The sequence below is a fragment of the Pelmatolapia mariae genome, linkage group LG4 (assembly GCF_036321145.2).
Source record: "Pelmatolapia mariae isolate MD_Pm_ZW linkage group LG4, Pm_UMD_F_2, whole genome shotgun sequence".
NCBI lineage: Eukaryota > Metazoa > Chordata > Actinopteri > Cichliformes > Cichlidae > Pelmatolapia > Pelmatolapia mariae.
In genome coordinates this window covers 9878776-9896410 of record NC_086230.1, presented here as the reverse complement: position 1 = coordinate 9896410, position 17635 = coordinate 9878776, and the positions used below count along the sequence as shown (strand labels likewise).

Genomic DNA, 17635 nt, shown 5'->3' with positions numbered 1-17635 from the left:
CCATCGTCACATCTTTCAACAGGAACCTCACTGCCAGGAACGATGCTAACCCAGCCACTAATGCTTTTGTCACTTCTTCTGAGGTAAGAAGTTACAGGGACCACACACGGTCTTTCTCTGAATGTTTGTGACCTTAAAAAAAGTCACTTCTACCTGTCGACCCGTTGTGTTACTTTATGTAGATATTCACTGCCCTGGCCCTTGCCGGGACCCTCAGCTTCAACCCTGAAAATGACTACCTGACTGCTCCAATGGGGAGAAGTTCAAGCTGGAGCCCCCCACTAGCTCCCCTCCAGAGACTTTGACCCAGGCCAGGACACCTACCACCACTCCCTTGCTGAGAGCAGCTCAGTCAAGGTGATAACTCTTTTCAGATACAGAACCCAGTCTACAAAGATTTAACAAATCCTGTTTGACTCACTATATTTTGAAAATACATAGAGCCTTTATTTCTTTCCCTTATTTGATAATGTTCAGGTAGATGTAAATCGTTCCACTAGCTGCCTGCAGCTGCTGGAGCCATTCAACAAGTGGAATGGAAAAGACCTAGGACATGACAGTCCAAACTATCACAATGAAGTGATCCTTGTAAACCTGATAGAATATCTCATAAGCTCCATTTTGATGAAAACTATTAACTGTTAACTTCATGTATTGTGCCCTTCATCCATACACATTAAGCCAAACAGCTAGACAGTTCAATGTTGTACAAAGCTACAGTGTCCAGATGTTTTCATATTTAAAAACAAAATATGTGACCAGTAAGTAAGATTTGTTTGTGGTAGGAAAGGGTGAATTTGAGCCTAAGAAAGAGGGCAGAGACATTGAAAATGAGTTTAAAACACATCTGTTGTTTTAAGAATTAATAATGGAGAAGGGAATTGATAATGGGTTTTTATAACTGGTAAATATTTTTATTGACTCGCCCTAATTTCCCCTTCATCTCTTCTTTCTCTCTTCTGCTGAAATGCTGTAGGTGAAGGGAAACTGCACCACTGACCACATCAGTGCCGACAGGCCCTAGCTGAAATTTCGCGGCCATCTGAACAACATCTCCAACTGCTGATCGGTGCGGTCAACATCGAGAACGCCGCCGTCAACAAGATCAAGAACCAGCTGACAGGAGAGTATGGTGGGGTGCCAGATGTGGCTCGCTACTACAAGGTAAATGTGATACGAGACCGCGTCAGGTTAAGATTGATTGAATTTGCACACCTTCCTTTTGATGTTTCATCTCTTTCTAACAGACTATTTCTCCATTTTCGGCTCAGGGCTTTAAGAGCAGATGCAGTTAAAATGTTCCTCAGATATTCCTTTTACGTTACAGGCTAACGGAGCAAGCTGGGTGGTAGTTGGTGACGAGAACTGTGGAGAGGGATCCAGCAGAGAGCACGCTGCCCAAGAGCCACGACACCTGGGAGGACGCGCCATCATCATTAAGAGCTTTGCCAGAATCCACGGTCAGTGTCATGGCATGGGAAAAAAAGTTTTTCTGGCATCTCTTTCTCACATATGCAAATATTTTTATGTTTTAGGATCTGATGGTTATTTATTAAAATATGTACATATGTACTACATTGTCTGGCCTAGATGCATGATCTTCCTCTCACTCTCAAGGATGATGATTTATTTTGTTTGTTTCTTTTTTCAAAACAATTCAATCATGAAAAATCTTTGTATAATACTTTTCTATCAGTCTAATAATTTTACATGTAACTTCGTTATTCATTATAGCATTATTCATTATACACTGCATGTAAGATGCATGTATGACATCCCTGTCTGTACATCATTTATTATTTGTTTCAGCACACTTAGTCCAAACAGCTGCGTTCCTTCATCCCCAAACCTTGAAGTCAGAAGATGTGGAGGTTCAATCTCACACGGTTGTTGGGCGATTGTCCCAGTCCCAGTCTTTCTGTTTGCCCTCGCCATCACCCGGACCTGCCAGTTAGTGTGTGATTTCCTAGCGTAGCTGTAATGGGAGATTACTGAGTGTCTTTGAGCCAAATGTTTCTCTAATACACAATCAGATGTTTGTACACTAGCATTTTATAGAGACAAAGAAAGAAGTTTAAGTTTAAGGTTGTTTCACCATGCAGTGTTTCTCCTCTGCAGACCCTCTTGCAAACACTAGAGACCTTAATTAATGCGGTTTCTGTTGAGTGACACTTACGGAAACCAGACTGAAATTTGTCATAAATTTCATGTTTTTCTAAAAAAGCACTAAGTTGATCTGCAACGGCTTTTTCCAGAATTTTTGACAGCAATGGGAGCTTAGAGATAGGCCTATAATTCTTTGTCGAGTAGGTTTTATTCACATTCATCATGTAGGAAAAATAAATGGAGTGTGAAACACTTTTATAGAAAATGTTTTTGTTTTAATTTTTTTTTCTCTCTTCTTTTTTTAATAATGTAAAAAATGAATATGTTACAAAGAAAATGAATTGACCCATACAAAAAATGCAAAACTCATACAAAAAAAACAAAAAAACAAAAACAAACAAACAAACAAACAAAAACAAAAAAAGAAAAAAAAGAAAAAAGATATCAACAATAATATAGTAGTGCGTGTCCTTATAGTTTAATATTAACATTAACATCTGCTAGCCTCAAAAAACAAGGTCTTAACATTAATCAATATTGATATAAATCTTAACCAATATTAACAATAGTAGCAATATTAATATTGTTCGTTGTTGTTTTCCTGCGCCCCCCCCCCCCCCCCCCCCCCCCCCTCAGTCTTTTCACTCTTTTCACTCTTTTCACTTCTTCACCTCTCATAAGTAAATGGGGATCTGCCAGGCCCAGGAGCCGACGCCAGTCGGCTTTCCCCAAATCGCAACTCAATTTATGTCTAAGCCATTCACCTTTGTCTGCTAAAAATACTGTCAAAACTAAAATGAGGATGTGGGCGTACCTGAGTGAAATAAGGGGAAGTTGAATGAAGCTCCACCCCCTCATGTCACTCATCTGAGAGAAACGAGGAATCAGGCTGTTCCACTTCTTTATTAAAGACAGACGCACAGACCATCAGACTGAGTTCAGAACAAACTAGCTTCTTCCTGTGAGTGAGGTCAGCTACAGGAGAGAAAAGTGGAAAACTCCAACACTGCTGCTTCAAGCTGCTGAGGCTCCACACACTGAATGTGAGTTTGAGCAAAAACATGACTCAGTGAAGGTAGCAGAGGGAGGGGAGCCAGGACTGACTGTACTTCCTGTCTGCTGTTTTCAGCTTCACTACAGACTCAATGGCTTCCAGGTCAGAGGAGGATCTCTGCTGTCCGGCCTGTCAGGAGGTCTTCAGAGATCCTCTTCTTCTGTCATGTAGCCACAGCTTCTGTAAAGACTGTCTAAACAGATGGTGGAGAGAAAGAACAACACTACTGTCCAGATTGTAAGGAAATATCAGTGTATGAACCACCTTTAAACCTGGCTTTAAAAAACCTGTGTGAGTCGTTCTTACAGGAGAAAGATCAGAGAGCTTCAGAGGCTCTCTACAGTCTGAGAAACTGTTCTGTCTGGACCATCAGCAGCCAGTGTGTCTCGTCTGCAGAGACTCAGAAAAACACACCAAGCACAGATTCAGACCCATTGATGAAGCTGCACAACAACACAAGAAGGAACTTCAGGAAACTCTGGAGGCCTTAAAGAAGAAGTTAAAGGTTTGTGAAGACGTTCAAATGGAGTTTGATCAAACAGCAGAACACATTAAGGTCCAGGCCCGGCACACAGAGAAGCAGATTAAGGAGCAGTTTAAGAAGCTAAACCAGTTTCTAGCAGAGGAAGAGGAGGTCAGGCTGGCTGCACTGAGGGAGGAAGAGGAGCAGAAGAGTGGGATGATGAAGGAGAAGATGGAGGCTCTGGGCAGAGCGATAGCAGCTCTTTCAAACACAGTCAGAGCCACAGAGGAGGAGCTGAGAGCTGAAGGCAGCTCATTCCTGCACAACTACAAGGCTGCAGTGGAAAAAGTCCAGCGCTGCCCCCTGCTGGATGATCCACAGCTGCCCTCAGGAGCTCTGATAGACTGAGCCAAACACCTGGGCAACCTGACCTTCAACATCTGGAACAACATGAAGGACATGGTCTCCTCTCATTCTTGACCCTGCTCATCCAGACCTTATCCTGTCTAAAGATCTGAACAGTGTGAGAGAAGGAGAGAGGCAGCGGCTTCCTGATAATGCAGAGAGGTTTGATTGGTTCTATTCTGTCCTGGGCTCTGAGGGCTTTAACTCAGGGACTCACAGCTGGGATGTCGAGGTTGGAGAAAGTACAAGCTGGATGCTTGGTGTGGTAGAAGAGTCTATCAAGAGGAAGGGAAACACAGAGTCTGGATTTTGGGGAGTAATGGTCTGTTTAGGTAAATACTCAACACGCTCACCATCAGCTGGAGTCACTGCTCTCTCAGTTGAGAAGAAGCTCCAGAGGATCAGAGTGAATCTGGACTGGAACAGTGGAAAGCTGTCGTTCTCTGATCCCAATACTAACACACACATACACACCTTCACACACACTTTCGCTCACAGGATGTTTCCATTTATTCAAACTGGGGATGATGTGAAGGTGTTGCCATTGAAGGTGTCAGTGTCAGTGGAGCAGATGAGTTGAGGATGATTATATTTCTCATGTTGTTTCCTGTCAGTGAATTGAAGCTGTTAAACTGCAGCTGTCCTCCTGCTGCCTCTTGGTTCCAAAGCCCTTTGTTTCTTTTTTAGTTCTCACTGTTCCTGCTGTCCACCTTTTCACATTGAAAATCATTTCACTGTTTCTCACTGAATGACTCCCCAAACCAGATTTGAAATTCTATCAAGTTTCTAATCATTACAAGTGGTTCATGTTTCTATTTGATGTGTGTAAATGGAGACGATTTAATTTGCTGGGATATGGACTGACGTGTTGAATGGGAGGAGCAGATTGTTGTTGTCTTCTTGTCTGTTTCTGAAAACAATAAATATATTGTTGAAACAATGATTCATTTTTAACTCCACATATGAAATGTTTCTGATATTTGAATTCTGTTTGATTAAAGACTTTCATCATAACACAAATGAGATTTTAGTGTTTTTCAGTTTTAATCGATTGCTTAAACACATTTCTTGAAACTATGCCTCGTATTCTCAAAACGGTAAACAGAAATCCACCCAGTCTCACCCAACTTCATATTCATCCATTCACTTCCACTTATCCTTTTCAGGGTCACGGGGTGCTGGAGCCTATCCCAGCTGTCATAGGGCAAGAGGCAGGGTACACCCTGGACAGGTCGCCAGTCTGTTGCAGGGCTAACACATAGAGACAGACAACCATTCGCACTCACACCTATGGGCAATTTAGATTTTTTTAGAATTAACCTAAAAAAATCTTGCATTAACTTTGCATTAAAGTTTGCAAATTTGCATTAAATTATTAGCAGCAAATGACTGCTTCTTACCCTTTTAATTCCTATGGAAACAGTAAGAGTATAGTTTTTCACATACTGCTTCTGCATTTTGACTCAACTTTTGCTAAATAAACTGAGATGTAGTGCAATATGTGATAATCTGAGGTTGTATTTACTCATTTTACAACCACATCACTGATACTAACTCCTGAGCGGACTGTATGTTAACATGCACCACAAATAAGGGTCATATTTGGATTTAAAACAATCATCGAGAAGCTTCCACTCAATACTACTTTCCCCTGCGTGACACCGAAATCATTAACACATACTAACCCTCCATACCCTGTAGGAAACTCACTTCCTTGGAATAACATTTCAACAGGGAAAGAGTTGAGAGCAAATGTCCTTCTCTTGAACCTTCTGTCAGTCAGACAAGTGTAGCTTGGGCTTTGTTTGCACAGGAGAGGATTAACAATGGAGACAAAAACGAGCTAACGAAGCATAGAAACTGCAGAAAGGGCGTATGGCTCCTGTGTCAGTGAACCCAAACTACCTCTATATTTGAACAAATCCAGTTACACCGCTCAAGAAAATATTACTCTAACAGAAGAAAAAGGCAGTAATTAATTAACAATATGTGTATCAGTAGTACTAAAAAGCTATTATATCAAAACGTAAAGGGAAAACAGTCTGATGAGCTGTATGGTGAACTGAAACTGAAACAAAACGAAGCCTATCATTACTGACTTTGTTGTAACGTCTGTTTGCTTTTTACAGCTTCAGTTCTTTTTTCAATCAGCAGGTGGCAGCAAACTACAAACAATGGTTGCATTTTACACTCGTCCGTTTTCATTAGAGGCAGAACCCAGAAGCACATCCAGGTTTAGGTCTACTGCTTGGTGCTACACAAAAAAGGCTGAACAGACTGAAACTTACATGGATTTGGACAAATCCAAGTAAGAATGTCACTTCTGCTCTTCAGTTTTCTCAGAAATGGATTAAGCATACACCTAAACCTACGGATATGTTCACTGACTTTTTCTCTTAGTCTGGAAATACTTAGTCAGCCCATTACTCAATTGAACTGATTATCATGACCCTCACTAATAGTCACTTAATAAGTTAAGAGTAATGTGCAAAACCCATTAGCCAAAGTAGTATAAATATTTTAACTTTTAGCAAATCCAGCAGGTTAATTAAGTGATTTCACATCATATGTTCAAACGACTTGTCAGATTTTAATATATCCCATGTGCACATACTTAAGCTTTAAAAAAAAAAAAGTACAGTCCAATGACCTGATAGATGTTTGCTGAACATTGTGGTTTACATCAGCACCTACATTAAAATATAAAGACCCTGTTTTGTGTGGGCTGCTCAATACCATGAAGCAAGACCTCTGAACATCTGTTTTTACACACACACACGCACACACACACACACACACACACACACACACACACACACACACACACACACACACACACACACACAAGCAAGCAAACGGTGTTTTATGTGCTGTCGTCTAAAATATTATAAAATAAAATTGCCTAAAATAGAAATGTTTAAAACTTCTATACAGATTCTGTGTGGCTGCAAAGCAAAAATAAAAAACTCCCTCCAGGCAGAAGCGGCCATTTTTGTATGTGGGGAAAAAAACAAAAAACAGAGGGGACAGGCTGGCACCAGAACACCACGGATGTGCCACGAGATGAGTGTGAAAATGTGATTATCATCTAGCCCACCTGGGCTTCAGGTAGGCCGCATGCTTGTCCAGAGTTCACTTTGTCTTCAAGCATTTTAATTTAAAACATAAACTGAGGCCTACCCCAAGCTAAAAGAAGGCAGATTATGTTCTCAGATAAAGCAAGCAATGAGGGCGAAGCAGAGAAAGTACCTGCACAATACATTCACATAAATCAAAATGGAATTTCTTTGAGGACACAGAAACATCTGGGGAGCAAACAGCTGTTTCAATACCTAATCACAGATTGTGCTCTCTGTTGTACACGTTTTCAGTAAGGCATAATTAACTAAAAGGCTAGAGAGATGAAAGGATGCCAAGCTGATACCAGGCCTCAGTCACATGGATTGTTTCTTAAATTCTGAAATTAAGTGGACATGCAATAAAGATCTGGCACTTCATATATTAAACTGATGAGAAGCTGTGTTGACCCCAGAAAGCTCCCAGAAATTTGGGCAAATGTCTGCTGTGAAGTTTTTAGTCAAACCAAATTGCAGGTCAGTTTAAAGTGGAAAATTGTGCAAGTAGTCCAAACTAAACCGTTCTTGAGATGCAGAAATGTTCTCACACACACAAAAATCAGACGATTGTGCCTCCAAACAAATGCTTGTAACATAAATGAAAACAGTAACTGCAAAGTTGAGACTGAACAGTGTTACAGTTAAAGTGAAAGAGCTCCTTCAGTGACAGACTGCTACAACCTACATGCATGAAGGAGTGTTTCCGCAGGTCCTTCCTCCCTGCAGCTGTCAGACTGTACAATCAAAACTGCTTCCAACAATCATAGATGTTTACATCTGCGCTGTAACTGCAATAATTTAATCAACCGATTCGCACTACAACCTGGTTTGACTCTTATCTGTAGTTTATTTTATTTTATTTAATAACTGTATATTGTCCTTGATGTAAATATGTAAGAAAAATTGTGTATGTTTCTGTTCTGTGTCCTGTTTGTTGTATATGTGTCTTTCTGGCTGCTGTTACAACCAAATTTCCCCTTGTGGGACAATTAAAGGATCATTCTATTCTTCTATTCTATAGCTAGCCATTCAGCTGACTCATTGGTGATTGTAATGATTGCAGGTTTCATTATAGAAGAATATCAAGGAGAAGACAGACGGCAGGGAGTCAGAAACGGGGGATGGAAATGCAAGATGTTGAGGACAACTTATGAGCCCAGGCGTCAGGTGTGAACAACAACAATAACTGGGCTGCATTTAGGTGTACAGATCACATTACCATCAAAAGAGCAGTGTAGGGGAGCTCACAAAGAGCTTTATGGACACAAACTGGGAGAGGTGGTACGCCCAGCTGATCAGTAGAATACCACACTAGACTTTCCTCCAGGAGGGTTGAGGACCCTGTTGTGGGTGCGAGGCTTGGGTCCCAGATGAGGCTCGTGGTTCTTCAGCGAAGTGTCATCAGGAAATGAGGAAGGCGTGGGCTCAGGCTCCGAGGGTGCCGAGACAGCAGCCGCAATGGCAGCGGGTGGCTCTTCCTTGACTGGTGCATCGGCTGGGGGTGTTGTTTCTTCTTTCACCTCAGGCTGGCTGGCTTTGGCTTCAGGAGCTTGAGGAACTGAAGCAAACACGCTGACATGTGATATCAAATCGGACACAGCCACCGTGACCCGACCCCCTGGTTATTGCACTCTGTGTTGTGTGTAGTGTGATGGACACCACCATGTTGATTTTTTTGTATCCAGAAGTGATCATAATTAGACAAGAGCATGGAGTACCAATTTATCATCTAAAGCCAGAAAGCTTTAGTTTATGTAAGACACCACAAGATCATCGTCCCGGACCCACCCTGGGGCAGCCAGGCTACCAGGTCACAGACCTTCCCCTAGCCCCGCTGCACGCAGCCACAAGGAAACCTTCTCTATGTAGTGCTCGCTGCACTACATAGAGAACTGGAAAATGTTTTGCCCATTTTGTGGCGTTAGCTTCACACTCTTCACCCCTTTTTGTGCTTCCTGTGGACGGTCTCTGGAGCTTTTGCGGGACACAGACCAGGCTGAAGGATCAAACTCCCCAGGGACATCAAAACAAACAGAAAATTCTGAACAAAGTAATTTTGATATATTACTCACTTTTTGTTCTCTTCAGACAGTCTATGCTGTTTCAGTTAAATAGCACGTTTATTTACCTTTTTGGCTCCGGTTTCTTTTTATGTTTCCTTATACTGTATTCTCGTCTACGTTTAGTAATGGAGAGTGCTTATAACCCCGTTTTGATGTTAAACGTTTTTCATTCAACCAGAACAAACATGTCAGTCATACAAGCAGTTCATGGAGTACAAAAAATCAAAATCCAAAGAGCGTCAGGCCTTCAGCTGTGGAGCAAAATTAAAACTCAAGCAACAGAGTAAACCTGTCAAGGTAAGCCATCACAGGTAACTTTATAAATGAGGATTTGGCAATTATTCTTAAAGTGATCTGGCTTTTATTATTTGTTGATCAACATAGGATTTATGGTGTCACAACAAACCGACTTAAAACCGCTAAGAGGGAAAACACTGCCCTTGTTTATTAGCCCTGAAATTACAGCCCCCGACCTCCTGAAGCAGGCTGTAGAAAAAATGAGAACATTCAACAAGGACTTGGTGGAGGGACCATATGTCCTTTTGTATCCCGACTGCACAGAGGTGATAAATGTGCCTGGGACAGAAAGGCCATTCCGATTGGCAGACTACAAAGAGGAAATAGGAAAGAACTACAACAGGATTTCTCTTTTCATTTGCCCAGAGAGCCACTTCAAACGAGGTTTGTTAATTTTATATTTTGATGTGTTTACATATACAACAACTAATAATGTGTTTATTTTCTCAGCTCTGATTGCAGAGGATGGTACCTCAGACTCAGACCCTGAGATTGTGATTACATCAAGAAGCACAGCTGAGTTCAACCAGGCAGACACATTGGTGTGTACTTTTTTTCCCCCTCCACCATGCCAGAGGCCTGTGAGTGGCCCTGGCAGAGGTGCATGTCCTCTGAGTGCTCTATTTTTTTTCTCTATAATGATCATAATTCTGTAACATCCATGGGTCGATTATTTTGTCATTGTGTGATTATATGTTCTTTAAATTTTTTTTTTAAGTATTGATGAACTATCTAAATCCGATACGAAGTTGGTGAAAGCTTTGAAAAGTATATATTTTTCATCTTAGGTTTTCAAACCACAAGACCAGAGTACCCCTAATGGTAAACATGCAGAGAAGGAGTAAGTTATTTCAGAGCTTGTTCTGCTATATATATTAGAGTTGGGCAATACAATATTTTCTCATGTCACAATATTTCTTTGTTTTATTTCAGGGAATATTGATATACGTCACGATATAAACCGCTAGATTTGTACATATTAAATGTGCCGTTGCTCATGTTAAATGGTAAATGGCCTGTATTCGTATAGCGTTTTACTAGTCCCTAAGGACACATCCAGTCATCCACCCAATCACACACACATTCACACACTGGTGATGGCAAGCTACATAGTAGCCACAGCCACCCTGGGGCACACTGACAGAGGCGAGGCTGCCGGACACTGGCGCCACCGGGCCCTCTGACCACCACCAGTAGGCAACGGGTGAAGTGTCTTGCCCAAGGACACAACGACCGAGACTGTCCAAGCCGGGGCTCGAACCGGCAACCTTCCGATTACAAGGCGAACTTAAAATTTCACATAAGTAAGATGTGAAATCCTCAGAAGCTTGTTTTGATTTAAATATTTATTTCCTGTCATAAGTTCAGACAGACACATGTATTAACATATTACATACGTTTCAGATAACTAAAAAAAGGTACATGTTAAAAACTAAATAAAAAGTCGGGGATAAAGATTTCCAGTTTCAAAAGACAACAAACACCAGATCACTAAATTACATTTAAAAACAAAAAAGAATGATTCTAAAAATAAATCTAAATAAATAAAGTCACCCTAACTGGACATGACGCTGTTCCCAGAGCGATTGGTTGCTGCGCTACTTGATAAGGATTGACTATTCTTATGTCAATGAAAAAAGAGGGATTAGAGGAATAAGCAGCATATAAAATGGATGGATGAATGGATGGATGGATAGCTCTATTGGAATAGTCTCATATTTCCATTGAGAGAAAAGTATACTGCATTGTTGTTATTTTATTGCCCCGCCCTAATATAAATAGTTATTGGTTTCATAGCCTTTTTATAATGTTGGTATCATAAATCATATCAAACTGTATGAGCTACTTATCTGGACATTTTAATTCCAATGCTTGTATTCTGTTTCAGACATGCTCCAGGACCTTCATCTACCATACAGCCATGTCAGGTATTTGGGCAATTTATGTCAGCATGAGGTTTTTTGCTATTGTTGAAATAATACAATGCTATGTATGTTTATGTACAGTATGCAATCTTTGTTGTTGTTGTTTTTCAGATTGTATTATCTGATACAGAGGAACTTGATCACCAAAACGAAACAAATCCAGTCATGAGTCCCTATAGGTAAATATAATTGTGTCTTATATGTAATTTTAAACCTGTAACTATAGTACACATTTGGGTTTGTGAAATGGGTAAAGATAATTAAAGGGTGAATAGAAGTTATTCCAATGTTGGAATTATAATTTCTCAACAGTAAATATGCAGACCTGTGTGCCCCCTGCATTGAGGACGAGGATGAAGAGCTGGTTGAAGTTGCCTCACCGATTGATGACAGAGCACTGTAAAATATTAAATACTACTTCAAATAACAACGCTAAATTGTATAGTCTTGCATTCTGTCTTTCATTTTTGTGATTACAGGGAAGACGTTAACATTACTCTACCTGACATCATTGCAAACTTATCCAGTGCTATTCATCATGGAAGTGTCAGCAGATTCAACATCTCAAGAGCAAATGTCTGGGATGGAGCAGTCAGGGGTTTCAGGCGGTTGTCATACTCTGAAACCAATGACATGCTGGTTAAATTTACTGATGATGCTGGCATTCTAGAAGAAGGACTTGATGCAGGTGGCCCAAAACGAGAGTTTTTGAGTCTGCTAATGAAACACATGAAAGATCGTCCCATTTTTGATGGACCAGAAGGATGTCGATTCCTCGTCTACAATGCAAAGGGTATGCAATGGTCAGATGTTTGATAAACTTAAATACTTTTTTTGAACTTGTAAATCAATTTGTTTTTAATTATTATCAGAAGCAACTCATAATAATTTTTTGGATTATTTCAACACAGCATTAGTCTGTCTATCTGATCGATCGATCTGACATCGATCGGATCTGATCGATCGATAGAGAGAGGTGTGTGTGTGAGAGAGTTTATCATTTACTGTATTCATTCACAGCTGTAAGGGAGGATGAATACTACCTAGCAGGAAAGATGATAGCCGTGTCAGTTGTGCATGGTGGTCCAGGGCCCCATTTCCTGTCAGAAGATCTGGTACATTATCTTGCAGGCCAGACTTCAGTAAAAGCAACAGTTGCCTCAGTCACAGATGACGACATAGGGAAAGCTTTACAAGAGGTGAGGACAGCGCAGGATTTGAATGCAGGATAGAACTATAGCTTCTTCATCGGTGTGAAATTAAAATATTTTTTCTTTGTGTAGGGAAAAAACAGGAATTAAAATCAGACGCCTAAGCTTACATTGTGTATGTCCATTTTTATGGGTTTTTCAGATCGACAGTGCTGGTTCAGTGGTTCAGTGGATGTGTCATAAAACACAGTACTATGCTACAGGTGGCTGGTTGTCTAAGGCATGTTTCCACAGTTGAGGAAAAGAAAGACATTGTGTCTGACTATCTCCGGTGGTATATAATTGCTCGAAACTCATCTGTAATTGACAGGTGAGACAGGTGAATTATTGTTATGACAGTGTTGTGCATAATTTCCGACTGAAATGTTTTACATTCTCCAAGGTTTCCAAAGTTCAAAGTTTGTCCATAGTTTGTGCATGTATTATGAACTGGTAAATGACACAAAGTTCTCCTCATTCTTTAGATTTAAAGAGGGTCTTTCAGCACTTTATTTCCTGAGTGCGCTCCAGCAACACCCTACTTTGCTTTTCCCCGGTCCTGTGTCACATGGAAAAGAAACTCACAGCTCTTGAACTTGAGAGACTTTTCAAACCTGACTTCAGCCCATCTGGAAGTAACAGGAGACGTCTGGAAAGTCAAACTGTGGGCTACTGGTCCGACTATCTGCTTGACTGTGAAGGTTTATACCAGTATTTCTTTTAGTACTCATTACAAGACAATGTGTTGAATTCACATATACATATATAATTTTTTTAATTTATTTTTATTTTTTGCAGAATCACAAACTGCTGTGTTGGTGGGCGATGTTCTGATGTTTGCAACTGGGCTAACATCACTGCCACCTTCTGGATTAGATCCACTACCAAGCCTACAGTTCCTGGATGACTCTTTATTCCCGATGGCAAATACATGCTTAAACTTATTGAAACTACCAATGATAACCTCATATTCCGTGTTTAAATCCAACATGGATTTTGGAATTCAAAACTCCCCAGGATTTGGATGTTTCTAGGATGTCTGGCCTTGTAGTTCAAACCTGCTGTTGATTTATTCCTCAAGTTTTTAAGTCAAGATTTGTTTTAAAGATGTTATGAATAGGAGAAGGTGGGACATGCTGGTAGTACAGCACAAATCCATTATAGTTTACCAGGTTTATTGTAGTTTTATTAGATAACCCAGTTACTTACAGCTGCTTCTTCTTGGCATTACATTGTAAATTCTGTAGGTTTTTTGCTTCGGGACTTATGCAGAAATCAGTTATGTATTTGAGCATGTTTTTTTATTCTAAAATGTAGGTACATCTGTTCAAAGGAGATTGAACAAATCAAGTCAAGCCATTGTATTTTAAAAGGTTTGACAGTGCTACTAAAAGTAAAGGCATTTAAAGGTGTACTGTGTTCTACTCTTAAAAGTTGTAATAAACACACAATACAGTGCAAGATTTGATTTTGATTTGATTTATTATTTATCTAAATGTTCAGGACTGTATCTCAACTTCCATCAGCTAAACAAGGACCAGAATTAGCAAGACATTCAGTAAGAATGTGCTTTTACAAACACAAACTTAAACTTTTGGCATCTTCAGCCAACTCATGTAGCCTAGTTCAAAAATACAGCATGTGCTCTAGGTTTTGGTAAAAACAACAAAAAGACAGTTTTTTTTTTTTTTTTTTTTTTTAGAAATGTGCAATTTCTATTAACTTCATGTAAAGTTCAGTGGCAGACTCCCAGCACACTGGCTTTTGAAAATGATTTTGCTCCATTACAAAATTCAGATACTCCTGTATGTTTGAGTCCCCACATACAACTACTGACAGCCTAGACTCAGGAAAAGCGTCCAGTTCAGATTGTTGAATCAGGAATCCACAGTCCCTGGAGCCATATCTGTGGTCAATGGAAGACAATTGCATTAATATAGGTTTACACATAAAGTAATTATTTGATCATTATTATCCATTACCTGTGGGGTAGGTAGTACAGTTCATTTGGCACACCTCCTGGACATGAAGCTGTTCTTGAGGGACGAATCCAATGAGTGTTCCACAGCTTTACACATTCATCAAGATCCTTCTGAACAATGTCAGTGAAGCAAAATCTCAAAAGGCACTGATGCTCGTGACTTCCATTGAAGTGTCCAGCGTCTCGAAGATCTGCAAACAGCTCCAACCAAAACTGAGCCCTACAGAAATTGTTAAAAAAAATTGTTTAGAAATAGTTTAGTTTGTTTACATGGCATCGTTTCACAACACGTCATCGCATGGCACTTTACAGTTCATTTTAACTGAATCATATATAGACTCCAGTCAGTTTAAATGTTTTCTATCGAAAGGGATTGCATACAGGCAAAACTGTAAAACATTTGAGTAATGTGCAAAAGTTCACTTATTTTAGTAATTCAAATTAAATGTGAAATTAGCTATACTGACTCATTACAAACAAAGTGAGGTATTTCAAGTATTTGTTATAATGTTAATGATTAAGACGTAGAACTTATGAAAAACCCAAATCCAAAGTCTCTAACAATTTGTATGTTCTATTTGTTTGGGTCCTTTTTGCATAAATTACTGCCTCCATGCAGCGTGGCATGGATACTATCAGTCTGTGGATCTGTTGAGGTGTTATGGAAGACCAGGATGCTTCAGTAGCAGCCTTGGGGTCTTAGCCACTACACTATGTGACACCCCTTTCATCCAAACTTACATTAGACAAAACTTTCTATTAATGTGCTTTGATAGTCTCTGTGAACATCCAACTTCTTTTAAGGTGTTCTTTATGGAGGGTATCGATTATGTTTTTTCCCCCCACAGCTGTCAGGACAGCAGTCATGTCCATCGTGTGAGTCCTCCTGAATTAGAAAGACCATTTAGAGGCTCAGGAACCCTTTGCAGATGATTTGAATTAATTAGCTCATAGTAGAGTGGCACTTTAAGTCTAAAATATTTAACCTTTTCACAATATTCTGGTTTTGAAGTTGGGTTTTTCTTAAGTTCCAAATCATAATCATCATAATTACTAAATGGGCTAAAAATGTCTAGTTTGGCATATAATGAGTATTTAATATCGGTTTTACTTTTTAAGTTGAATTGCTGAAATAATAAAAATAATAACAATAACAATAATAATGGATTGCATTTATATAGCGCTTTTCGAGGCCCTCAAAGCGCTTTACAGTTCCACTATTCATTCACTGTCACATTCACACACTGGTGGAGGCAGCTACAGTGTAGCCACAGCTGCCCTGGGGCAGACTGACAATAAATCAACTTTTGCACAACATTCAAATTTGTTACACCTTTAAATATCATGCAAAATTAAATGTTATATTTACCTTCCTTTTCGATATATGGACCACCAGGACTCAATTCGCTGGTTATTCGTTGATGAACCAAACATGTGACTGGACTCTCCGCTGAAGTGGTCATCATGATGATGACGTAGTGTGCACTGAACTGCAGCCATAATGCCGTTTTCTGTCCCACAGTCCGTTCTCAGTCTCATCGGTACAACACCAAGGCTCCCAACACATGACAAGTAATAGTAAGCTATAACCACTGGATTATTGTTGGTTGGTCCACATTCTAGCCACAAAACCTTGAGTGAAAATCCATCAATGCACCCTGAAATGGCCAAACCGAATGGTTTGAGCTTGTCATAACCATCAGCATGCCACATGTAGTTGGGTCCCAGCGAATGATAGGTTCTCCTAATGAATCTTCTGCGTGTTCTCATCTGGCATCCATGAGGATTAAGCTCCCGGAGTATTTTCATCACATCATCCCTCTTCACTTTAAGATGATGCTTTTGTTTAATTACCTGCCACATTGTTCGATACCCAAACAATCGCCCAGGTCCTTGAAGCTCCGCTCTGATTGCGTTAATGATCGTTGTTCTGGAGTGAAAATGTTTTCTTCGGTAAAGTCCAGCATTATTGAGTTTACTTTTAAGACTCCTTAAACTCATCTTTACACCATGCAAACTTAACATCATGTCCACGATAACACTATATGAGTGACCTTCGTTGAAATATTTAATGCAGTACTGTAGGTTGTCTGACCCTTCATCCTGGTCTGTGTCCCGCAAAAGCTCCAGAGACCGTCCACAGGAAGCACAAAAAGGGGTGAAGAGTGTGAAGCTAACGCCACAAAATGGGCAAAACATTTTCCAGTTCTCTATGTAGTGCAGCGAGCACCGTCAGGGTAATAAGGAAGCGCTGTGAGGAGTGAGTTTCTCAACGTTTGTTGACATCCCGAATCACTTTTCTGAGCTAAAATATGGAGTAAGCCTAATCGTTCTGCCACTTCCGGTATTTCAGACAATCCCTTTCCGTCAAGGATTTTTAATTTGTTGCGGATTTTTAATTTGTTGCGGTTTTTTAATTTGTTGCGGATTTTTAATTTGTTGCGGTTTTTTAATTTGTTGCGGATTTTTAATTTGTTGCGGTTTTTTAATTTGTTGTGGATTTTTAATTTGTTGCGGTTTTTTAATTTGTTGCGGATTTTTAATTTGTTGCGGATTTTTAATTTGTTGCGGATTTTTAATTTGTTGCGGTTTTTTAATTTGTTGCGCTTTGCACTTCCCAGCCACCGTAGCTAACACACAGGGACAGACAATCATTCACACTCACATTGGCTGTGTCCGAATTCAGGGTATGCACGCTTGAAGTACGCACACTACGCGTACTACGTACGGTGCGTACTACAAGTACGGGAAGTGCGGAAGTGCGAGGCTTGTGAAATGGGACGGTCTAGCCTTCGTCGCGTTGTTCAGGTTGCCTAGCAACCATGATACTAACCGCGAGAAATGTTTCATACAGCTTTGTGTGACAGAAATGAAGGAGAAAAAATGTTTTGTTGGTCATTCATTTTTGTCATGACATCACTTTGATTAGCTGAGATTAGTTAGTAAATAATAATTAGCTAATGTTATTCATGAGACTAAAGTCATCTCACTGTGGTAATGTTAATATAATATGGACAATATTATATGTATTGTCA

At 40.0% G+C, this 17635-nt stretch overlaps 1 non-coding gene across 1 annotated transcript; it reads right to left on the bottom strand.

The window, feature by feature from the left end:
• Positions 1–14115: 14115 nt before the first annotated feature.
• On the bottom strand, positions 14116–16920 carry LOC134625289 (uncharacterized). Its single transcript, XR_010573639.1, has 3 exons — positions 15970–16920; positions 14602–14820; positions 14116–14525 (listed from the first exon to the last, which is right to left on the bottom strand). It is a non-coding gene; the product is annotated as an uncharacterized LOC134625289 (transcript).
• Positions 16921–17635: the final 715 nt, after the last annotated feature.